The following is a 26,241-nucleotide window of genomic DNA, read 5'->3' on the forward strand; positions in this document are numbered from 1 at the left end:
ACGGCTCCTCCTCTGCATTGCAGGGGCGGTTCCTCCTGCAGGCAGAGGAGGGTCGTTAGTGATTGGAGCCACCTGGGCTCAGGGTATAAAACTGCTTCACTAATCCTCTCTCTCTCTGCTCCTCCATGTATGATCATGTTTTGTTTGTTCCTTTGTAGTTTTGCGTAGTTTTCACTCAGTCATGTTCACACACACATATCCATGCACTTTACATACACCTTACATTATGATACTTCCACACCTCATTCCTTTTTCTTAGTTTAAAGTTAATAGTTTTGTTTATAATAAAGAACACTTTTAATTGGCCTATACCTGTTGTTCGTGTCCCCTCATTTTTGTCACAGGCTATGAGCCGGCTTGTGACAAGTGGGGGCTCGTCCGGGATATTAGTTAACCTGTCTGGCTCTGGCGTTCCGCCAGCGGAACTCCTCCCACATTCCACTGAAAAGGCAGAGCGCGAAATTCAAAAGATATTTTTTAGAAATATTTAACTTTCACACATTAACAAGTCCAATACAGCAAATGAAAGATACACATCTTGTGAATCCAGTCAACATGTCCGATTTTTAAAATGTTTTACAGCGAAAACACCACATATATTTATGTTAGCTCACCACCAAATACAAAAAAGGACAGACATTTTTCACAGCACAGGTAGCATGCACAAAGCCAACCTAACTAACCAAGAACCAACCAAACTAACCAACAAACAACTTCATCAGATGACAGTCTTATAACATGTTATTCAATAAATCTATGTTTTGTTCGAAAAATGTGCATATTTCAGGTATAAATCATAGTTTACATTGCAGCTACAATCAGAAATTGCACCGAAAGCAGCCAGAATAATTACAGACACCAACGTCAAATACCTAAATACTCATCATAAAACATTTCTGAAAAATCGATGGTGTACAGCAAATTAAAGACAAACATCTTGTGAATCCAGCCAATCTTTCCGATTTTTTTTAAGTGTTTTACAGCGAAAACACAATATAGTATTATATTAGCTTACTACAATAGCCTACCACACTACCGCATTCATTCATCAAGGGACGTTAGCGATAGCAATAGGCACGTTAGCGATAGCGAATAAACCAGCAAGATATATAATTTTTGACTAACCTTGATAAGCTTCATCAGATGACAGTCCTATAACATCAGGTTATACATACACTTATGTTTTGTTCAAAAATGTGCATATTTAGAGCTGAAATCAGTGGTTATACATTGTGCTAACGTTGTGCTAACGTAGCATCTTTTTCCCACATGTCCGGATATTTTTCTGACACTTTTTCTGACACACATATTCTGACCAAATAACTATTCATAAACATAACTAAAAAATACATGTTGTATAGGAAATGATAGATACACTAGTTCTTAATGCAATCGCCGTGTTAGAATTCTAAAAATAACTTCATTACGACATCCAGCTTAGGTATAGCGAGAGAGTACCCAAAAGCTGGGCGCCAACGACTAGTACAGCATGTTCGACAGATATATGAAATAGCATCATAAAATGGGTCCTACTTTTGCTGATCTTCCATCAGAATGTTGTACAAGGGGTCCTTTGTCGGGAACAATCGTTGTTTGGTTTTAGAACGGCCTTTTTCCCTCTCGATTTAGCAAGCACACTTGCCAAGTGGCGCGAATCTCTCCATCGTCGACAAACAAAGAGAACGGAACACGGCAAAACTCCCGAAAAAATTTAAATAATCTGATTAAACTATATTGAAAAAACATACTTTACGATGATATTGTCACATGTATCAAATAAAATCAAAGCCGGAGATATTAGTCGCCCATAACGACAGCTTATCAGAAGGCAAATCCAGGTCCCTCCTCGCGCTCTCCAGAAAACAGGAAACTGGTGACACGTCATGCCAAGAGCTATTATTCGTGCCCAGATCAAGTTACACACTCAATTTCTTCTCTCACTGCTTGTCGACATCTAGTGGAAGACGTATGAAGTGCATCTAAACGAATAAATATCAAGGACTTTAATAGGCAGCCCCTAGAACAGTGCATCGATTTCAGATTTTCCACTTCCTGTCAGGAAGTTTGCTGCAAAAGGAGTTCTGTTTTACTCACAGATATAATTCAAACGGTTTTAGAAACTAGAGAGTGTTTTCTATCCAATAGTAATAATAATATGCATATTGTACGAGCAAGAATTGAGTACGAGGCCGTTTAAATTGGGCACGATTTTCCCCCAAAGTGAAAACAGCGCCCTCTGTCCTCAACAGGTTAACTTGGGTTAGTTTAGTTCAGATTGCCAAAATTTTTTGTTTGAGGGGAGGTTTTGGTTGGGCCAATTTTGTTGAAGAGAGCGTTGAGAGCCATGTGTTCTTTTGGTTCAGTTAGCTTGGTAGCTAAGCAATTCACTCTGTGTTTTTCTGGGTTTTGTTCAGGTGGGAGTCCTCTCCTGTTCAGGCTTATCAGCGAGTGTCAATAGGAGGCTTGTGGTGTTTTTGTTTTAGGTGGCAGTGAACGTGGGTAGAGCATCCCTTTCCCTTTTCCCCTACATCGGCTCGGGAGCACCTCCGTGGTTATGGGAGGGCCGCCAGTTTCTGGTTGTCTTTTCCACTCCACTGGTTTTGTGTGCATAAAACCCCACCACATGTGACTGCACGAAGACCAGGGCCAGTTAGTTAGTCGTTTTTGGAGGATAGTGGGGTGTGGCTCCTGTCTTTGAACCCAGACTGACAGCAGGTGAGTTGTGTTTTTTTTGAGCATTTGTAATAGTTGTATTGGTTGAGGAAAATGTCTTCCATTTTGAGTAGTTTTGTTCAAGCTCCTTCAGAGGTAGCCGCAGAGTTGTGTACTAAGGAGCAGTTAACCTCTTGAGAATATAGGGGGTGCTGTTTCGACTTAGTGAAAATTGGTCTCCAAATTAAACTGCCTCGTACTCAATTCTTGCTCGTACAATATGCATATTATTATTACTATTGGATAGAAAACAATCTCTAGTTTCTAAAACCGTTTGAATTATGTCTGTGGGTGAACCAGAACTCTTTCTGCAGCGAAATCCATGACAGGAACTGCGAAGGTCTGAAAATGAGGCTCTGTTCTCAGATCAGTTTAAAGCTCTGTATGTATCCTATGGGTCGACATGAACTGCACCCGCCTTCCCCTGGATGTCAGTAACCAATGAGAAGTGGAATGGAGTTTCTACGTAGTTCTCAGAGTTTATAAAAGGCCAAGGAACGAGGGGAGCTCTCTTTTCGACGTTCGTCATTGCGCAAAGCAGGACCTCAGGATGGCATTTTGAAACGCTCAGTTATCGACCTTAGATATATCCGTCTGTAATTTAATTCGATATAGGTGTTAGAAACATCATAACGAAGTTATTTTAAACCGAGTTATATCAGTTTATGCGAGTATATTGCTATTTTCGGAATTTCCTTAGTATTGCGTTTGGAGGATTTGGGCATGTTGTGGCCACATAGCTATTCTTAGCTGCTAATTCCGAAGTTGAAGACGACGTTTTACAACCAAGCAACGATTCTTTTGGACAAGGGACCACTTGCACAAGATTCTGATGGAAGCTCGTCCAAAAGTAAGAGCTATTTATGATGTTATTCCGTATTTATGTGGAAAAATGTAAACGGATTTGTCCGCCATTATTGCGGCACTAGTCTGGCTGTAACGCACACTGTATGTCTAGTAACGTTAATTTTAAAAATCTAACTCAGCGGTTGCATTAATAACTAATGCATCTTTCATTTGATGTCCAACCTGTATTTTTTAGTCAAGTTTACGATTATTTATTGATTAGATTAGGTGCCTTTCCAAGATGGCGCCGGCCAGAATGCATGACCTGTTGCCACTGATCACATTGTATAACCACGATTTGTGCTGCTAAATATGCACATTTTCGAACAAAACCTATATGGATTGTGTAATATGATGTTACAGGACTGTCATCTGAAGAATTCTGCGAAGGTTAGTGAAAAATTAATTTATTTTGGTGGTGAATACGTTATCGCTGTGTTTGGCTGGAATCAATGCTGTTGTCTGGTTTGCTATTGTGGTAAGCTAATATAACGATATATTGTGTTTTCGCTGTAAAACACTTAGAAAATCTGAAATATTGTCTTGATTCACAAGATCTGTGTCTTTCAATTGCTGTACGCTGTGTATTTTTAAGAAATGTTTTATGATGAGTAATTAGCTAATACACGATGGTCTCTGTAGTTATTCTAGTCATTTTAGTGAGAGTTGTGATGGGGGCTGCAATTGTAAACTATGATTTATACCTGAAATATGCACATTTTTCTAACAAAACATATGCTATACAATAAATATGTTATCAGACTGTCATCTGATGAAGTTTTTTCTTGGTTAGTGGCTATTTATATCTTTATTTGGTCGAATTGGTGATAGCTACTGATGGAGTGAAAATATGGTGGAGTAAGAAAAATTGTGTCTTTTGCTAACGTGGTTAGCTAATAGATTTACATATTGTGTCTTCCCTGTAAAACATTTTAAAAATCAGAAATGGTGGCTGGATTCACAAGAAGTGTATCTTTCATCTGGTGTCTTGGACTTGTGATTTAATGATATTTAGATGCTAGTATTTACTTGTGACGCTATGCTAGGCTATGCTAGTCAGCTTTTTTACTGGTGGGGGTGCTCCCGGATCCGGGTTTGGGAGGAACTAGAAGTTAATTGAAATTGCTGAACATTATCAGATTGAGATTGTTGATAAAAAAATTAAAGAGACTGTTAAAACTAGCTTAAAGCAGGGTCTTAGGGAAATGGGTGTTTTTGACGGTCAGTCTGCTAGTAGTGGGGGTGCAAGTTTTCAGTCTAGCCCTTCATTAACTTTTGAGCAGCAGAGGGAACTGTTGCAAATGCAGTTAGAGCGATTGAGAAATGCTAATAGACCGGAAAGACTACCACAGTTTGATGTTTCACAGAATCTTCGTTTGTTGCCTAAATTTGATGAGTCAGATCCAGACACATACTTTGCTTTATTTGAGCGTATTGCGGAAGCTAGAGCTTGGTCAGATTTGGACATGACTATGTTGTTGCAATGTGTACTTACAGGTAAAGCACGTGAGGCTTTTGCAGCACTGAGTGTAGCTGACAGTAAAGTTTTTGCTAAAGTTAAATCAGCAGTTCTGAAGGTCTACGAGCTTGTGCCAGAGGCATATCGTCAACATTTTCGTTACAGGAAAAAGTTAGATTCACAAACCTATTCTGAGTTTGTTCGTGATTTGACTTCTGCATTTAATCGTTGGTGTACAGCTTCTGAAGTTAGTACTTTTGAGGGTCTGTCTAATTTGATTGTGTTAGAAAAGTTCAAAAATTATGTTTCTGACCAGGTTGCTACATACATGAATGAACGTAAAGTTAAGTCTCCAAGTGATGCAGCAATCCTTGCAGATGAGTACAGGCTAACACATAAAAGCATTTTGAGTCAAACAGTGACATGTACCATAAAAATAACTTTACTCCTAGGAATAGTAGGTCACCTTTTTTTGGAGCTTCTTTCCAAAGGCCTCAGCAAAAGTTTGGGTCTGGAGGACTTAAAGCACCGGTTAATGCTAATACCTGTCGCTACTGTTTAGTTGAAGGACATTGGAAGAAAGATTGTCCTCTGCTTAAATCAAAACAGTCAGGTCAAGTTAAACCTGCTGTGATGGCAAGTCCTGTTACAGCCTCTGACCACCAGGGTGAGCTGTTTCAGCCACTAGTTGAGTTTGATTCTCAGTCTTCCCACTGTGATTTTTCAGCTTTTATTTCAGATGGTGTAGTGTCCCTGGTAGATGGCAACCAAAATGTTTCAATCAAGATCTTAAGAGACACTGGAGCTCTAGATTCTTTTATTCTGGAATCTGTTTTGACGTTCTCTAAAGAGTCTGAAACTGGCAGTTGTGTAATGGTATGTGGTATGGGTTTAGTTCCATTCTCTTGTCCTTTACATGAAGTTACCCTAAAATGTGGTCTAGTGGAGGGTGATGTAGATGTTGGGGTTAGACCCCAGTTGCCAGTAGAGGGAGTCCACATGATTTTGGGGAATGACTTGGCAGGTAGTAAGGTGTGGGCAGATGGCAAACTAAACATCTGTAAGAAGCAACCTTCAGTGTCCCCTGCAAGGGAATCTCCCGAGCAAAACTGTGTTTCTCCTGAGGTATTTCCAGTTTGTGCGGTTACCCGCGCAGCCTCTCGTAAGGAGATTGAGAGTAAGCCAGAAAGTCTTGAGTTGCCAGTCAAACTCCAGACAGAACAGTTGACTAGTTCTAGAGATTCAATGATGGCTGAGCAAAAGGCCGATACTACTTTGGCTGATCTGTTTGATAAAGTGGTTCCTGATCCAGTGGTGAGGAATAGTGCTCAGTGTTACTTTCTTCTTGATGGGCTGTTGGTCAGGAAATGGGTTCCACACTATGATCAGGGTTTAGGAGAACCAGTCTTTCAAATAGTTGTACCTACTACTTTGCGAAATAAAGTGTTGCAAACTTCACATGGTGATGTGGCAGGTCATATGGGTGTTCGTAAAACTTATGATCGCATACTTCGTTATTTTTTCTGGCCACGTTTAAAGCGGGATATATCTCAGTTTCTTAAAACTTGTGATACGTGTCAGCGCACAAGCAAGCCAAATCAGGTTGTAAAGCCTGCACCGTTGTATCCAATACCAGCCATAGGGCAACCTTTTGAGCATCTTATCGATTGTGTTGGGCCATTACCAAGGTCCAAGTCAGGTCATAGCTACTTATTAACTGTTATGTGTCAAGCAACCAGATATCCGGCTGCTTTTTCCTTGCGTACCATAACTTCAAAATCAGTAGTTAAAGCGTTAACTCAATTTATTTCAACATTTGGGATTCCAAAAACCATCCAGTCAGATCAGGGGTCTAACTTTACCTCCCATTTATTTGCTCAGGTTCTCAAACAGCATAAAGTCAAACGCAACAAGTCTACTGTGTTCCATGCCCAGAGCCAGGGAGCTTTGGAACGTTTTCATCAAACTTTAAAATCTTTGCTTCGTGCATACTGTACAGAACTGTCTGCAGATTGGGAGGAGGGGTTACCTTGGCTGTTACTAGCTGCTCGTGAAGTAGTGCAGGAAAGCACAGGGTTTAGCCCAAATGACTTAGTGTTTGGTCATAAGGTGCGTGGGCCTTTAGCAGTGTTGCAGGATGGTTGTTTGCCTGAGGAACCACCTCGGAACCTTATTGACTATGTAAATGGTTTTAGGTTGAAGTTGTATAGGGCTGGTGAACTAGCGAAAGAAACTAAAATGTTCTCAACGGAAAATGAAACTGAAATATGACGGACAGGCTGAGCTGCGTGAGTTTAGTCCCGGTGATCGTGTACTTGCTCTTCTGCCTCTTGTAAGTTCACCTTTTCAGGCAAAATACTGTGGTCCTTTCACTGTGTTGCGTAAAGTGTCAGATTTGAACTATCTTATTGAAACCCCTAGTCATAGGAAGTCCTCTAAATTATGCCATGTGATCTTGTTAAAATCTTATCACTCCCATGATCTAAGCAAAGTTGAAGGCACTCCAGCGGTGAGGTCAGCGTTGACTGCTGCTCCTCTTGTGGCTTTAATTTGGTGGAGGGGGGAGAAGAGGAGGAAGTTAAAGTTTCGGATGAGGTCTTACAAGGTCGGTTGAAAAACTCCCAGACTTTGCAAAACCTTGGGATTTTGGTAGATCATTTAGACTCTGAGAAACGTGATGAATTGGTAGCTCTTATTAGAAACTACCCTGTTTTGTTTTCTGACACTCCATCACAAACCCACTTAATTGAGCATGATATAGACATCGGAGATGCTAAGCCTATCAAACAGATTTTATCGTGTGTCTGAGGAGAAGAGATTTGAAACTGGAAACAGAGGTGCAGTATATGTTGGACAATGGTATTGCGGCGCCATGTTCAAATTGGGCTTCACCCTGTCTTTTGGTCAAAAAGTCTGATTCCACTTTCAGACCTTGCACTGATTATAGAAAAGTTAACAATGTTACTAAAACAGACCTTTACCCTCTTCCTAGGATGGAGGACTGTATTGATCAAGTTGGGTCAGCAAAGTATGTTAGCAAATTTGATCTTTTAAAGGGATATTGGCAAGTACCCCTTACCAAAAGAGCTTGTGAGATTGCTGCCTTTATAACTCCATCTGGTTTGTTCACTTATAAAGTGATGCCTTTCGGCTTGCGGAATGCTCCAGCCACCTTCCAGAGGCTAATGAATCGGGTGGTCTCAGGTCTGGAAGGGTGTGCCGTGTATTTGGACGACGTGGTCGTCTACTCAGACTCTTGGGAGGAGCATGTTCGGAGAGTGCAAGCCCTGTTCGAAAGACTGGTGTGGGCCAGGTTAATATTTGGCAAAATGTGAGTTTGCCAAAGCCACAGTCACATACCTAGGCAAGGTTGTTGGTCAGGGATTTGTCTGTCCCGTGGAAGCCAAGGTTCAGGCTGTGAAGCAGTTCCCACAGGCCTCCACAAAGAAAGAACTGATGCGCTTCCTGGAAATGGCGGGGTACTACCGTGCTTTCTGTAAACTTTTCGGTAGTAGTGTCCCCCCTGACCAATCTGTTGAAGGCCAAGGCTGAATTTATCTGGTCCACCCAGTGTCAAGAGGCATTTGATGCAGTTAAGGCTCTTTTGTGTTTGGCACCTGTGTTGGCAGCACCAAATTTTGGGAAACCTTTCAAATTGCAGGTAGACGCCAGTCAAATCGGTGCTGGGGCTGTGCTTCATCATTCCAGGAGAATGATGACAAGGTTGAGTGTCCAGTCAGTTTCTTCTCCCGGAAATTTAATAAGTATCAGAAAGACTATTCTGTAATTGAAAAGGAGGCTTTAGGTCTCATTTGGGCTTTACAGCACTTCGAGGTCTATGTTGGTTCTGGTTTGACCCCTTTAACTGTGTTCACTGACCACAACCCACTTGTTTTTCTGAAATCCCTGCAAAATCCCAACCAGCGCCTGATGCGTTGGGCTTTGTTCTTGCAACCATTCAACCTTGATATTAGACACATTAGTGGTAAGGATAATATCATTGCTGATGCTCTGTCCCGTGCTCCTTTAACCTAGCTTGTATCTTTTCTCTGCTGACCCCTACAGGCTGTCTGCGCCTCTTTCCTCTTAAATTGCTCCCCAGGTACCAGGGCTGCTGAGTTTGAGGGGCGGACAGTCAGCCGGGGGACACGGGGCTACTGCTAGGAGCCGGGACTGGTATCCTTTTTTTTTGTTTTTGGGGAAATTTGGATTGTTTTGAATATGTTGGAGGAAGTTGGGTTGAGGGTGGGACCCTCATTTTAAGGAGGGGGGTGTCACGGCTCCTCTGCATTGCAGGGGCGGTTCCTCCTGCAGGCAGAGGAGGGTCGTTAGTGATTGGAGCCACCTGGGCTCAGGGTATAAAACTGCTTCACTAATCACCTCTCTCTCTCTCTCTCTCTCTCTGCTCCTCCAGGTATGATCATGTTTTGTTTGTTCCTTTGTAGTTTTGCGTAGTTTTCACTCAGTCATGTTCACACACACATATTCACGCATCCATGCACTTTACATACACCTTACATTATGATACTTCCACACCTCATTCCTTTTTCTTAGTTTAAAGTTAATAGTTTTGTTTATAATAAAGAACACTTTTAATTGGCCTATACCTGTTGTTCGTGTCCCCTCATTTTTGTGCCGGCTTGTTACAAAATACATTTGATTTGAGACAGTAAGAGCATAATAAATCAAAACATTTCCACACCCTAATTGTAGTCTAACCAATACCTAAAAGGAGATTCAGTGAAAATAAAAATATTGTTGATTTATCAAGACCAGTCCCCATGCTTGTCTCAGAGCAGCGCTGTCTTGACCTCTGAATGTTGTATTTCCCACTTCCACTTGCCTCTTCCATTTAATTTTGAAAGAGTATTTGCCGGTACGCAACCATTTGTTTACCTTCATTAGCCTACTTTGTTCCAATATTTCTGTCATTCAGTGATATTTATTCCCATAGTAGTTTGTTATGGATCCATATGGAAAATGACATGCGCAAGAGACGGTGATATTTTTACTTTTAGAGACTATAATACATGGTGGTCAGGATAACCAAACATTTCTTTATTAAAACCTCTACTTAGTACCGATCCCGGATCCGGGTTTGAAAATAGACAACATACGGTGATCGCCACAAATAGTCATATTAAACATTCCTGAAAATAAAAGTGTCTCACATGCTTCAAAAGCCTAGAATCTTGCTAATCTAACTGCGTTGTCAGATTTAAAAAATGATTTACTGCGAAAGAATAGGATGCGATTATCTGAGCTCAGCGCTCCATAAAAAAAGAAAATTCAACCAGCACAAGCGTAACATTATCACAGATTGCGTTGAAAGAAATTGTTTACCTGTGAAAATATTTCTCTGCTTGCAATCCCAAGGCTCATTGGTACACACTGAATGGTCTTTGTTCGGTTAACTTCTACTTCATCACAATCCCGGATCCGGGAGCACCCCCATCAGTAAAAAAGCTGACTAGCATAGCCTAGCATAGCGTCACAAGTAAATACTAGCATCTAAATATCATTAAATCACAAGTCCAAGACAGCAGATGAAAGATACACATCTTGTGAATCCAGCCAACATGTCCGATTTTTAAAATGTTTTACAGGGAAGACACAATATGTATTTCTATTAGCTAACCACGATAGCAAAAGACACAACTTTTTTTTCTCCACCAATTTTTTCCTGCATAGGTAGCTATCACAAATTCGACCAAATAAAGATATAAATAGCCACTAACCAAGAAACAACTTCATCAGATGACAGTCTGATAACATATTTATTGTATAGCATATGTTTTGTTCGAAAAATGTGCATATTTCAGGTATAAATCATAGTTTACATTTCAGCTACAATCAGAAATTGCACCGAAAGCAGCCATAATATTTACAGACACCAACGTCAAATACCTAATTACTCATCATAAAACATTTCTGAAAAATACATAGTGTACAGCAATTGAAAGACAGGCATCTTGTGATTCCAGACAATATTTCCGATTTATTAAATGTTTTACAGCGAAAACAAAATGTAGCGTTATATTAGCGTAGCCACAATAGCCAGAAACACTTGGGCGCCCACGACCAGTTCACATGCACGACAGATATTAGAAATAGCATCATAAAATGTTTCTTACTTTTGGTGATCTTCCGTCAGAATGTTGGACAAGGTGTCCTTTGTCCAGAACAGTCGTTGTTTTGATCTGGAACGGCAAATATCCCTCTTCATTTAGCATGCACACTAGCCGAGTGGCACAGATCTCTCCAACGTCAACAAAGTCAGAGAATGGAACACGGCAAAACTCCCGAAAAAATTTCAATAATCTGATTAAACTATATTGAAAAAACATACGTTACGATGATATGGTCACATGTATCAAATAAAATCCGAGCCGGAGATAGTTGTCGTCCATAACGGCAGCAAAACAGAAGGCAATCCCACTGTCCAAGTCGCGCGCTTCAGAGTACCGGAAATGAGGGACACGTCATACAAAGACCTTGTATTCCAATTCAGATGAAGATAAACACAAAATTTCTTCTCTCTCAGCCTCTTGACATCCAGAGGAAGGCCTATGAAGTGTACGTAGACTCTTACGTGCCATGCCCATGTATAGGCAGGAAGTTGAACAGAGCGACGATTTCAGACATTCCACTTCCTGGTCAGGAAATGTGCTGCAGAACGAGTTCTGTTTCACTCAGAGAAATAATTCAAACGGTTTTAGAAACTAGTGTTTTCTATCCAATAGTAATAATAATATGCATATTGTACGAGCAAGAATTGAGTACGAGGCCGTTTGAAATGGGCATGTTTTATCTGGCTACTCAATACTTTCCCTTGCAGCCATAAGAAGTTAAAGCAACGAATTTGTATGCGCTCTCGTCTGACTTCGGCTGCATATTTCCGTCCATTTTATTCAAATCTGATAATGTTGTGAAGCCACACCTATTTTCTAAAGAATTGCATTATAGGCCCTAAAAGCACAGAAATAGTGTCCACTGCTTGTATACTTCGTATTTTGGGGAATGTAGTACTACATAGTCAATTTACGTTACAAATAGTGCGGTTAGTATGAGTATTCAAACACAGCTATTGACTGTAGCTGTGTTCCGTATGTGTTCTGCGCTTTTAAAGGTCTGTGTGGAAACACGTGTGCTTAAAAGGTTCCGTGCAGTGAAGAAATGGAGACGGGATTCTGGTATTTTATTAGGATCCCCATTAGCTGTTTCTAAAGCAGCAGCTAATCTTCCAGGGGTCCACACAAAACATGATGTAATACAGAACAATAATAGACAAGAACAACTCAAGGACAGAACTACTGTACAGTACATAAATATTTTTTAAAGTCACACGTAGCCTACATATCAATGCATACACACAAACTAGGTCAAATAGGGGAGAGGCGTTGTGCCGTGATGTGTTGCTTTATCTGTTTTTTTAAACCAGGTTTGCTGTTTCTTTGAACAATATGAGATGGAAGTTTCATGCAATAAGGGCTCTATATAATACTGTACGCTTTCTTGAATTTGTTCTGGATTTGGGGACTGTGAATAGACCCCAGGTGGCATGTCTGGTGGGGTAAGTATGTGTGTGTCAGAGCTGTGTAACTTGACTAGGCAAACAATTTTGGAATTCAAACACGTTTCTCATAAACAGTGTTAAAAAAATATACTCAATAAACCTGTCACACATTAACTTTGATGGCTCTAGTTTCAACATTTCCAAATGCTATGTTGCATTATTCAAGTGTGTTAACTTCTGTGAAGCATGAGTGGGGAGCTAACATGATGCAGCCTAGACTCCCGGTGCAGTGATTCCTCAGGACAGGCTAGAGCTAGTTCTAGCAATGAGTAAGTGGAGCAGACAAGAGGCATGTGCACTCACGCTATAAAGGGGACATACATAAGGGTGCAGGGCCAGACCCAGATGCAGACACGGGAGGAAGATGGATTGAGTGTTTGATATTTATTAGTTCCAAAAGGGTAGACAAGAGAATAGTTGTGGACAGGCAATAGGTCAAAACCAGATCAGAGCCCAGGAGGTACAGAGTGGCAGGCAGGCTCGAGGTCAGGTCAGGGTAGGCAGACTGGTCAGGCAGACGGGTACAGAGTCCAGAAAACATGCGAGGGTCAAAACCGAGAGGACTAGCAAAAGCAGGAGCACGGGAAAAACCACGCTGGTTGACTTGAAAGAGACAAGACGAACTGGCACAGGAAACACAGGGATAAATACACTGGGGGAAATAAGCGACACCTGGAGGGGGTGGAGACAATCACAAGGACAGGTGAAACAGATCAGGGTGTGACACATAGGCTGCGCTGATAGACAGACTTGACCCACTCAATCAGTATACAACGTGAGATACATTTGACAGATGTACAGAAAGTAACAAATTCTACTACCGAACCATTTTTCATGTTCTAGTATCTGTGCAACACTACCTGGTATTTACTTTTATTTTATTTAACCTTTATTTAGCTAGGCATGTCAGTTAAGAACAAATTCTTATCTACATTGATGACCTACCCTGGCCAAACCCTAAGCCGGACGACGCTGGACCAATTGTGTGCCGCCCTATCGACTCCCAATCACGGCCAGTTGTGATATTGCCTGGAATCGAACAAGGGTCTGTAGTAACGTCTCTAGCATTGAGATGCAGTGCCTTAGACCGCTGTGCCACTCAGGAGCCCCAAACTTGGAAGAGGTCATTATATCAATGCTTTGGTTTAGTTTCCATGGCAGTGGGTGGCACTATTTCCAAACGCTTACATTTTAGCATTTGAGGCATGGGACTGATTTGAGGCATGGGACTGATATTAGTATTTTTCACGTATCATGTTCAAATCATCTATCATCTACGATCGAGTAGATCGTAACAAACCAGCAAAAGATATATAATTTTTGACTAACCTTGATAAGCTTCATCAGATGACAGTCCTATAACATCAGGTTATACATACACTTATGTTTTGTTCGAAAATGTGCATATTTAGAGCTGAAATCAGTGGTTATACATTGTGCTAACGTAGCATCTTTTTCCCACAACGTCCGGATATTTTTATGACACTCACATATTCTGACCAAATAACTATTCATAAACATAACTAAAAAATACATGTTGTATAGGAAATGATAGATACACTAGTTCTTAATGCAATCGCCGTGTTAGAATTCTAAAAATAACTTCATTACGATATGCAGTTTACGTTATGGCGAGAGCGTGCCCAAAACCTGGCCGCAAACTACTAGTACAACATGTTCGACAGATATATGAAATAACATCATAAAATGGGTCCTACTTTTGACGATCTTCCATCAGAATGTTGTACAAGGGGTCCTTTGTCCAGAACAATCGTTGTTTGGATTTAGAATGTCCTCTTCTCCAGTCAATTAGCACGGAAAGCTAGCAAAGTGGCGCGAAGCTCTCCTTCCTGAACATACGCAGACAAAGCAACACGCCTAACGTCCTGAAAAAATTTCAATAATCTAATAAAGCTATATTGAAAAAACATACTTTACGATGATATTGTCACATGTATCAAATAAAATCAAAGCCGGAGATATTAGTCGTCTATAACGACAGCTGTACAGAAGGCAAAACCAGGTCCCTTCACGCGCTCTCCAGAAAACAGGAAACTGGTGACACGTCATACAAAGAGCTTTTATTCGACCCCAGATCAAGTTATACACTCCATTTCTTCTCTCACTGCCTGTCGACATCTAGTGGAAGACGTATGAAGTGCATGTATACTGATATATATCAAGGACATTTATAGGCAGGCCCTAGAACAGAGCATCGATTTCAGATTTTCCACTTCCTGTCAGGAAGTTTGCTGCAAAATGAGTTCTGTTTTACTCACAGATATAATTCAAACGGTTTTAGAAACTAGAGAGTGTTTTCTATCCAATAGTAATAATAATATGCATATTGTACAAGCAAGAATTGAGTACGAGGCCGTTTGAAATGGGCACCTTTTATCCGGCTACTCAATACTGCCCCTGCAGCCCAAACAGGTTAAAGACAACCTGAGGTTTGGTTATAAAAAACATTTTAAATGTTTCTACAACCATTTCGGATACTTTTTGGGATTTGTCGAACAGAACACAGCTTTTGTTTTCTCAAAATAATGCGCAACCCAAATGGCGTTTTTTTGTCATAAAAGTAATATTTATCGAACAAAAAGAACATTTGTTGTGTAACTGGGAGTCTCGTGAGTGGAAACACCCAAAGATTATCAAAGGTAAGCGATTAATTTTATTGCTTTTCTTACTTTCGTGACCATGCTAATTTGGGGCTAGCTGATGTAGCATTGAAAGCTACACTCACAAAAGCTTGGATTTCTTTCGCTGTAAAATATATTTTCAAAATATGACACCATAGGTGGATTAACAACAAGCTAAGCTGTGTTTTGGTATATTTCACTTGTGATTGCATGATTATAAATATTTTTAGGAATATTTTAGAATTTGGCGCCCTGCAATTCAGCGGTTGTTTAGGAAAGTGAACCCGTATTCGGTATCCGTAGCGCAGAGAAGTTAACAATTGGTCCTTCGAGAGCCGGAACCCAATATCTGTCCCTGCCGTCCGAAGGTACCACGTCGAAATACCTTGCCCGGGTGGGTCATTGACCCGTAAATTTAAGACCTGTCCCCTGACATTGGGGTTCCATAACAGGCCGGTATATACCTAAGGTCGGCAGAGACGGTGACGGGATCCAACCTACATTGCTTTTCCCAGTCTACAAGACAGGTCAGTAAATCTTTATTCACGATTTTGGGGGGAATGATTCAATATATCTTTGATTTGATGTTCTAAAATGCTTAGAATTAATCAATAATAGGTGCTTAATTATTCTAAACAGATTCACTAGGTTTACTTTGTGTTGTAACCAAAATCGATAGGAGGCAGGTCCGCGATTACCTGAGGTAAGGTGCACTACCATAAATAAAACTAACTTAATAATTGAGGTCTGTAAGGAATGGCCGAAAGGTTATTTGGGGAATGGCCGAGAGGTTATTAAGTAGGGATACTAAGTAGGTGTTGTTAGATAGGACGGTTGTGTTGTACAAAAAGGATAACTTATGGTTAATTGGCATGCGATAAATTAGCCATAGACCCAATTCAAAAGACATACCTAAATAAAGTCCTAATAACTAAATAGTCTATCTGTATATGGGAAGTAGTCTGAGACTATGAAAAGTAGCGATAGATATATTAAAACAGGTGTGGATATAAACTAGGCTTGGTGAGAAAGTAAGGTAATTCTATGCGAACAAGATAACTTAACTTCTCTAGGGTAGGGGGCAGCATTCGGAATTTTGGATGAAATGCATGCCCAAATTAAACTGCCTGTTTCTCGGGCCCAGAAGATATGATATGCATATAACTGGTATAGTTGGATGGAAAACACTCTAAAGTTTCCAAAACTGTTAAAATAGTGTCTGTGAGTATAACAGAACTGATTTGGCAGGCGAAAACCTGAGAAAAATCTATTCAGGAAGTATTGTTTTTTGTTTGTTTGTAGTATTCTATTCAATGCCATTACAGTATCCATTGATTTAGGACTCAAATTGCAGTTGCTATGCCTTCCACTAGATGTCAACAGTCTTTAGAAAGTGTTTCAGTCTTGTATTCTGAAAAATGAGGAAGTAAGAGCAGTCTGAATGACTGGACCCTAAAGTTTCACAGAGCTTTTTCATGCGCACAACCGAGAGAGTGCGTTTCTTGTTTACATTTTATATTGACGACGTTATTGTCCGGTTTAAATATTATCGATTATTTAGGCTAAAAACAACCTGAGGTCTGAATATAAACATTGTTTGACATGTTTCTATGAACTTTACGGATACAATTTTGATTTTTTTGTCTTCCTGTTTTGACTGCGTTTGAGCCTGTGGATTACTGAAGAAAACACGCAAACAAAACAGAGGTTTTTGGGTATAAAGAGACTTTATCGAACAAAAGGAACATTTATTGAGTAAATGAATGTCTGCTGAGTGCAACCATATGAAGATCATCAAAGGTAAGGGATTAATTTTATCTCTATTTCTAAATTGTGTAACTGTTCTATCTGGCTGGTTACTGTTTGTAATGATTTGTCTAGTGGGCTATGTTCTCATAATCGTACGGTATGCTTTCGCCGTAAAGCATTTTTTAAATCTGACACCGTGGTTGGATTCACAAGAAGTTCATCTTTAAACCTATGTAAAATATGTTTTGTTTTCTGAATTTTTATAATGAGTATTTTTGTATTTGAATTTGGCGCCCAGCAGTTTCACTGGCTGTTGAAGAGGTGGGACGCTACCGTCTCACGTGCCCAAGAGAGGTTAAGGGGAAGGGACCTAAGAGAGAAGGGACAAAATGGACAGGATCAGACGATACAAAATGTTTAAATTGCAATGAGACAGGACATTTCGCCCGGGAGTGTAAGGCTCCCTGCAAACATTGTGACCGAGTAGGACCCAACCACCGAAATTGCAATTCAACTAAGGGGAAGGTCAGGCGCGACAATCGGGAGAGAAGGAGAGAGGCAGGGACAACGAGAGCGAGATTAATGAGAATCCTCAATGGGGAAGTGCTAGGACCTTTAGAATAGGGCTATTTTCTGGGAATTGTCTCGGTGCCGGAGTTTACGACCACAGAGAATTATAATAATAGGGTTATTTGCGCCTCCATCTTTAAAATAGTGCTGTGTGTCCAGGGGTAAAATTCTTGCCTACAACGCAGGAGGCTCGGGTTCGTATCTCAGCCTATGCACCGATAGACTAAAATTCATTATGATTGGAATTCAGATATTGATATGTTTTGCCTGGAAAGATATGGTTGTTAGTGTTTGTTTAAGATATAAACTGAACGTTTTAATAGCTTGTTTAGGTTAAATTGAAAGACTAAGTCATTCTAAATAATAGCGAGTCAATTTCGATGGAAAATGTTGTCTTGCCTAAATGGTGCGCTGGAATAAAATATTAAGAATGGAGTCGTATTTAAAAAGCTGAATCATAGAAGAGACAGTTACCTAAATCTAATGAATTCTAAATAATAACGGAGAGATACGGTAAAGTTGTGCCCATCGGAATGTTTTTATCCTTATGAATTGACTGACATACGTTATAAATTTAGCGAAGTACATGGTACTTTTGAATTTTGGAGTGGAGAAAGTTGGTAAGTTGGATTTTGCTCTTGCGATAGACTTAAAGCGGAGCTCGGTTTGAGTAGGGGATAAGTTGCAGGAGGCAGGTTTGTTTGTTGCTAACTAACGTTGTGATATCATTGCGTAATAACGTAAAACTGTGTCATTACGTAGAATACACAATAACGTTACTCAAATTGATTTGACAGTGGTTCGGGTACAGACTCCCACTCTTTTCTGTACTTCTGGCAGTACAATTTTGATTGAGAGATGTTGATTGATATTGTAAGTTCTGTTCAAGATCAAACATTCATGACCAACTTTATTCCTTGGGTTTGGCTTGTCGAACCCGTACTACTGCTGTTGCAGTCAGCCAACAATGATTTGCAATCCGCTGAAATTGCTGCTGCCTGGACACGGGCTGAGCGCCTGCTGCTGACGTGACTCACAATGCACTTTTGCAGCCAGGCAATGATGTTGTGACAGAGTGGGACAGAGAAAATTGTTTGTGTCATTCAGCGGGAAAAATGCGTGCATTATGGCTTTGAGTCACTTTTCAAAAGTTGCTAAAAGTTCCAAATACATTTTTTAAAAGTAGCTAAATTTGTCGGGGTAGTCGGAAAAGATGCTAAATCTAGCAACAAAATGGCTAGGTGGGCATCACTGGTTGGTTGTGGCTCACTGGGCTATATTTGGCAGTAAGCGATTCAGGTCTGAATAATTGAAACGTAAAAGTTTTGTGATAGTTTCTGGTTATTGATTTTTGGTTTAATTGTTTGTTTAGGTATTGGAACCGAAAGTTCAAGTGTTCTAACATTATAATCTGTTTCCATTACGTGGAACCATGTTAGGTCAGTAAAGGGGATTGCAGTTTGGGGTAATTTTATTTTGCAAAACAAGCTTGGAGCGCACGTTCAATTAAGTGTAATGAACCATTGAGGAAATTTAAAACTAATGATTGGAGGGAGTACAATGGAATTATCATTATTATTAGGTTTTGTTTGTAGTCAACGTTTGGATTTCTGAATCCGGGTAGTCTGACAAAGTGGTTTTTCTGGGAAAAGGAGTGCTTCATTGTCTTGTCTTTCTTTGGAAATGTTTTCCGGGGCTTGAGGAGATTTCCATTTTCCTAGAGACACGATATCTTAAAGGGGTACACACGTGGAATATCAGAAGTTTTATTTTCTGAGTTTTAATTAAACACGTGAATTCTTTTGATAAGCGAATGTTCTGGGAATCTAGGATACAACATGTAGAAAATGTTTGAGGTTTTTTCTTTAATTTGTATAATATAAAATGAGTAACACGACTGTAAAAGGGTGGTATGACTCTTGAACTCTATCATGGCTTTTTCCTTTGTGGTCTGATCAGCCTCATGGGAGGGCAATTTGGATAACGAATTTAAGGTCATTTGTGATACTGATTTTAATGTAAATTGAGTAATTGATAATTATGAACGAGTTTATAGATAATTCTTTGACATAATTGTAATTTGAACCAATGAGAAGAAATAAATGGCAGTAGACTTATGTTAAGTATTTAGAACCTAATCCAGACCAACAGGACATCAGGGATATATGACATCTGTGGTGATTCAGAATTATTGAGAACATCGAGATAACCTGTTTGGGCTGCAGGGGCAGTATTGAGTAGCCGGATAAAAGGTGCCCATTTCAAACGGCCTCGTACTCAATTCTTGCTCGTACAATATGCATATTATTATTACTATTGGATAGAAAACACTCTCTAGTTTCTAAAACCGTTTGAATTATATCTGTGAGTAAAACAGAACTCATTTTGCAGCAAACTTCCTGACAGGAAGTGGAAAATCTGAAATCGATGCTAGGGCCTGCCTATAAATGTCCTTGATATTTATTAGAATACATGCACTTCATACGTCTTCCACTAGGTGTCGACAGGCAGTGAGAGAAGAAATGGAGTGTATAACTTGATCTGGGGTCGAATAAAAGCTCTTTGTATGACGTGTCACCAGTTTCCTGTTTTCTGGAGAGCGCGTGAAGGGACCTGGTTTTGCCTTCTGATAAGCTGTCGTTATAGACGACTAATATCTCCGGCTTTGATTTTATTTGATACATGTGACAATATCATCGTAAAGTATGTTTTTTCAATATAGTTTTATTAGATTATTGAAATTTATTCGGGACGTTAGGCGTGTTGCGTTGTGTGCCTTTGTTCAGAAAGTAGAACTTCGCGCTACTTTGCTAGCTTTCCGTGCTAATTGACTGGAGAAGAGGACATTCTAAATCCAAACAACGATTGTTCTGGACAAAGGACCCCTTGTACAACATTCTGATGGAAGATCGTCAAAAGTAGGACCCATTTTATGATGCTATTTCATATATCTGTCGAACATGTTGTACTAGTAGTTTGCGCCCAGATTTTGGGCACGCTCTCGCCATAACGTAAACTGCATATCGTAATGAAGTTATTTTTAGAATTCTAACACGGCGATTGCATTAAGAACTAGTGTATCTATCATTTCCTATACAACATGTATTTTTTAGTAACGTTTATGTATAGTTATTTGGTCAGAATAGTTGAGTGTCATAAAAATATCCGCACATTCTGGGAAAAAGATGCTACGTTAGCACAATGTATAACCACTGATTTCAGCTCTAAATATGCACATTTTCGAACAAAACATAAGTGTATGTATAAACTGTTGTTATAGGACTGTCATCTGATGAAGCTTATCAAGGTTAGTCAAAAATTATATATCTTTTGCTGGTTTGTTACGATCGCTAACTTTTGCTGCTGGGGAATGGCTTGTGTTTCTGGCTATTGTGGTAAGCTAATATAATGCTATATTGTGTTTTCGCTGTAAAACACTTAAGAAATCGGAAATATTGGCTGGAATTACAAGATGCCTGTCTTTCATTTGCTGTACACCATGTATTTTTCAGAAATGTTTTATGATGAGTATTTAGGTATTTGACGTTGGTGTCTGTAATTACTCTGGCTGCTTCGGTGCCATTTCTGACGGTAGCTGTGATGGTAGCTGCAATGTAAAACTGATTTATAGCTCAAATATGCACATTTTTCGAACAAAACATAGATTTATTGTGTAACATGTTATAAGACTGTCATCTGATGAAGTTGTTTCTTGGTTAGTTTGGTTGGTTCTTGGTTAGTTAGGTTGGTTTTGTGCATGCTACCTGTGCTGTGAAAAATGTCTGTCCTTTTTTGTATTTGGTGGTGAGCTAACATAAATATACGTGGTGTTTTCGCTGTAAAACATTTTAAAAATCGGACATGTTGGCTGGATTCACAAGATGTTTATCTTTCAAATGCTGTATTGGACTTGTTAATGTGTGAAAGTTAAATATTTCTAAAAAATATATTTTGAATTTCGCGCCCTGCACTTGAGCTGGCTGTTGTCATAAGTGTACCGACCTCGGGCTTGCAGCCAGAAGAAGTTAATCAACCTATGTAATTACTTTAGAGATGGCCACCATAGACAGGTAATTTTTCCAAAATCTATGAGTTCAGACAGTGAGACACTGACTATTATGAGAAAGAGCGACAGACCGATAGGAGAAAGGGCAGACGGAGGAGCCCTCCCCGCACTGCTGAGACCTTGAAGGTTTGGGAGCAGAGAGGAGAAGGTGGGGAAGGGGGGCCAGGAAATCGACAAGATAGGAGTGACACAGAATGGGTCATGGTTACTGAGTGGAGACAAAAGTGGAATGAAAGCTTAGTTGGTTTCTGGAAATACGGTGTTAAACACGGTAACATTGCCCAGAAATGATTCGGCACAACAGGCCGAAATAGTAGCATTGACTAGGGCCTGTGAAATAAAAAAGGAGAGAAAGGTTACTGTTTACACAGACAAGCACATATACATCTAAGACCATACAAAGCAGCACAGATAACTCTTAAAGTAGATAAGACACTTGACAGAGAACTGTTTAGATTTGCGGCAATATTGATACAAGTGCGGAGCCATGTATCAAAGGGGGGATGGGATAGGACACTTTGTGGCCTATTGGATAATAATAATTTAAAAAATAAATAATTATATAGCGTTCCCAACTTACTTGGCGGACACGATTATGCTAACTGAAATATTAGGTCAAGATAATATCCCTAGAGTTGGTTTACTAGGATAATAATGGATGACATTCTAGCTAATCAGAACAAATAGAATGACAGAGTTAGGTTCTAGCAGAACACATGAGAAGACTGTTTGCTAACCTATGGTTACAAAGGATTCAGTATACAGCCAGATCAGTAGCGAAATAAGAATGTTATGCCTGCGCCACAGCAAAACCTCAGTTGACAACTTTCCATTTGATGGAATTGATTCACCCAGGAGAATGGCCTGTATGGTAAAGCTGTTCATGAAGGCAGAGAAGCCAGACAATGACAGTTGCATTGATCTGCATTATCTGTATCCCCATGTGCCCAGGACATCCAGACTTCCCCCTTTCATAGTTACAGGAGAACATTATTATTGTATGGCTCGATACATCACACACGGATGGGACGTATGGGAAGTAAGAACATGCAATAGGATAGCATTAGATACTGTATGTTACTAGCTGAGAAGGGAGAGGTCTGCATGATATTTGGAACAATGTGCTGTACCTTCATCCCAAGTAACACAGCTCCAGACGGATCAGTGACCAAGGCCCTGGCAGAGAACTCTGGGGTAGATAATGCTCTAACAAATTGGTTTGATAGTGTGTTTGGGAAATGGAAAAATGTCATGATCACTGTGTTGTGGGCAACCTTCACCTGTGTGACTGTGTTAGTTTTGTGCGGATGTTGCGTGAGAGGTCTCATTTCCAGGACTCTGGAGAAATCGATGACGCAACAGATGGTGAGATACGGACCGATTCTGAGCTCTGACCAGTGGAATGATGAATACATGACCCCAGCCCTAGTAGATGGACCCGGCTCCTTCACTTACGAGGAGCCTATGTTAGATGAGACCATTTTTTTATGTTTAGGTTCCTTCTTGTTTTGATGTTTAGACTGTTTTTTGATGAAGATTATAACGAAAATCCTGATAAGAGTTATGATTTTGATGTAGGCCTAGAACAGTCATTGTAAATACATATATTGGTCTATGTGGTTGATCTTGGATACAATAGATATTTCTAATAAAAATAGATGCGTGATTGTGTGTATAATATTTAGTCAAAGGGTGGATTGTTATGATTTGTATGAATAATGACTAAATGATGTATACATTTAAATGGAGGTTAGGCAGGCAATGGAACAGGGATTTTTCAAAATAAGGGGCACTTCCGGGTTGGATTTCCTCAGGTTTTTGCCTGCAAAATCAGTTCTGTTATACTCACAGACAATATATTTTGACAGTTTCGGAAACTTTAGAGCGTTTTCTATCCTAATCTGTCAATTATATGCATGTTCTAGCATCTGGGCCTGAGAAATAGGCCGTTTACATTGGGAACGTTATTTTTCCAAACATAAAAATTCTGTCTCTTAGCGTCAAAAAGTTAACGTAGAACTATAACTAACAGAATTTTACCCTGTCAATGTATGATTGTATGACATTTTTTAGAATCATAAATATATAAATCTGATGTGTGTAGTTTTAGTCAGAACTAGAACAAGGACTTTTTGTTCCTTTTTAGTATGTAAGCAGGGTGCAAGTGTGAGACAATGTATGAGATAAGAAGAGCTATCGACAGACAAGCTGTACTACTGTGTTCCTTTCAGGACATTCTGTCCCCACCCAGGGAGGGGAGAGACCTTGGGCTTGTAGTAGATTGTATAACAGGTGGCAGACAATGTATGAGAAGGAGAAGACTTGTGAACTATATTGTCATTGTCTTAGAGGAGGAGGGACAGTTATGACGAAACGAGAGGTATATAAACCAATGTACATGTAAGGATGGGGAGAACTCTCGTAAATAAACATGCTGACTATGGTAGACTGGCCTCTGTCTGTTTCATTTTAATAAGAACCTTACAAATTCTTAGTAACAGACAGAGTATTTTAATTGAAGTTCAGTTTATGAACATTGAGAACAAAATTCTCTTAACACTAAGATATCTAGCTAGGCTAATTGAGTCTCCATTCGCTTTCTCTCCCTGTCCTACAGTTCCAAAAACAACCGTAATTCAGATTATTAACCTGTTAGTGTGTAGGGGGCGATATTTTCACGTTGGGAAAAAATCGTGCCCAATTTAAACGGCCTCGTACTCTATTCTAGATCGTACAATATGCATATTATTATTACTATTGGATAGAAAACACTCAAGTTTCTAAAACTGTTTGAATTATATCTGTGAGTGAAACAGAACTCATTTGGCAGCAAACTTCCAGACAGGAAGTGAAAAATCTGAAAACGATGCTCTGTTCCAGGGCCTGCCTATTGAATTGCTTTATATTTATGGATTTGCATGCACTGCATACGCCTTCCACTAGATGTCAACAGGCAGTGGAAGGTGGAATGGGGTGTCTAGCTTGATCTGAGGTCGAACAAGAGCTCTTGGAATGACGTGACCACAATTTCCTTTCTCTACCTAGGACATCAGCATTGGCTTCTGAAAAGCGTTCGGTATAGACGAAGGATGTCTCCGGCTCTGATTTTATTTGATAGATGTGATAAAAACATCTTAAAGTAGTTTTTTTCAACCGAGTTGTATCAGTTTATTCAACGTTTATTGCGGCTTTATTGCATAGGCTACTCCTGTTGAGCAGTAGCGACATACTGTTAAAGTTTTATCCACAACTCTTTGTCCATAGCTGTTGTAATCTACTGGGAAGCCAAAATGTTCCATAACATCAAAGATCAACCACCATATTTTACAGTGGGTATGAGGTAATTTTCAGCATATATGCATCCTTCTTTTGAGGCCAAACTCACCACTTGTGTGCATGCCTAAAAAGCACTATTTTTGTCTCATCTGACCATAGCATCCGGTTCCAATCCAAGTGCCAATGCCATTTAGGGAACTCCAGACGTTTAAATGTGTTGGTTGCTCCCAATAAAGGATTTTTTATGGCAACCCTTCCAAATAGCCAATTGGCATGTAGGTGGAGTCTAATTGTAGATTTGGTGACCCCAAAATGCGAACAAATTCTGTTATTCTCCAACTGTGGCCCTTTCTTTGACTCCCGAAACATCTTCCTCATTGTGCATGGGGTAATGGTATGTGTCCCATACCAGGCAAGTTTACCACTGTTCGAGTGGTTTTAAAAGTCCTTAATTGTTGCCCTAATAGTGGTAAGTGGTATATTATATTTTTGTTGTTGTTTTCTAGTACCCATTGCCTGATTTATGAAAGTCAACAACCATTTGTTTCTTTTAATTTGTCGTTTCTTTGCCTTTCCCCATGGTGATGGAAGACAATGGGTTTTTAACTGTGTGTTACCTCATTTTTAAACTGAGTGAAACAGGAAGCAATGGAAGGTCACAATAGAGTTCCTTAAAATTAGATTAACCTAAAAAAGTATAATGTTAATGCAGATTTAATTTTGTTTGATTTAATTTAAAATAATCTTTAGGGGTGGCAATTATTATTGTCACACCCTGATCTGTTTCACCTATCTTTGTGCTTGTCTACACCCCCTTTAAGGTGTCGCCCATCCTCCCCTGTGTACTTATACCTGTGTTCTCTGTTTGTCTGTTGCCAGTTCGTCTTGTCTTACCAGTGTTCTCTCACGCCGTTCTGTTTCCTAGTTTTTCCCGGTTCTGACCATTCTGCCTGCCCTGACCCCGAGCCTGCCTTCCGTCCTGTACATGCCTGACTCTGACCTGATCATGAACCTCTGCCTGCCCTGACCCCGAGCCTGCCTTCCGTCCTGTACATGCCTGACTCTGACCTGATCATGAACCTCTGCCTGCCCTCGACCTGCCCTTTGCCTGCCCCGTGTTTCTAATAAATCATCTGAGAACTGTACTATCCACCTCCCGTGTCTGCATCTGGGTCATATCCTGAGTCGTATGAACTGGCCATGACTGACCCAGCAGACTCGGACCAGCTCCGCTACGCCATCTCCTCCTAGGGAGCCACCATTGGAAGACACATGGAGTTACTTCAAGGACTTACTTCAAGGACTTATGGAAGGATTCCAGATCTTGGCGGAATGCCAGGACCGT

The sequence above is a fragment of the Salvelinus namaycush genome, chromosome 26 (assembly GCF_016432855.1).
Source record: "Salvelinus namaycush isolate Seneca chromosome 26, SaNama_1.0, whole genome shotgun sequence".
NCBI lineage: Eukaryota > Metazoa > Chordata > Actinopteri > Salmoniformes > Salmonidae > Salvelinus > Salvelinus namaycush.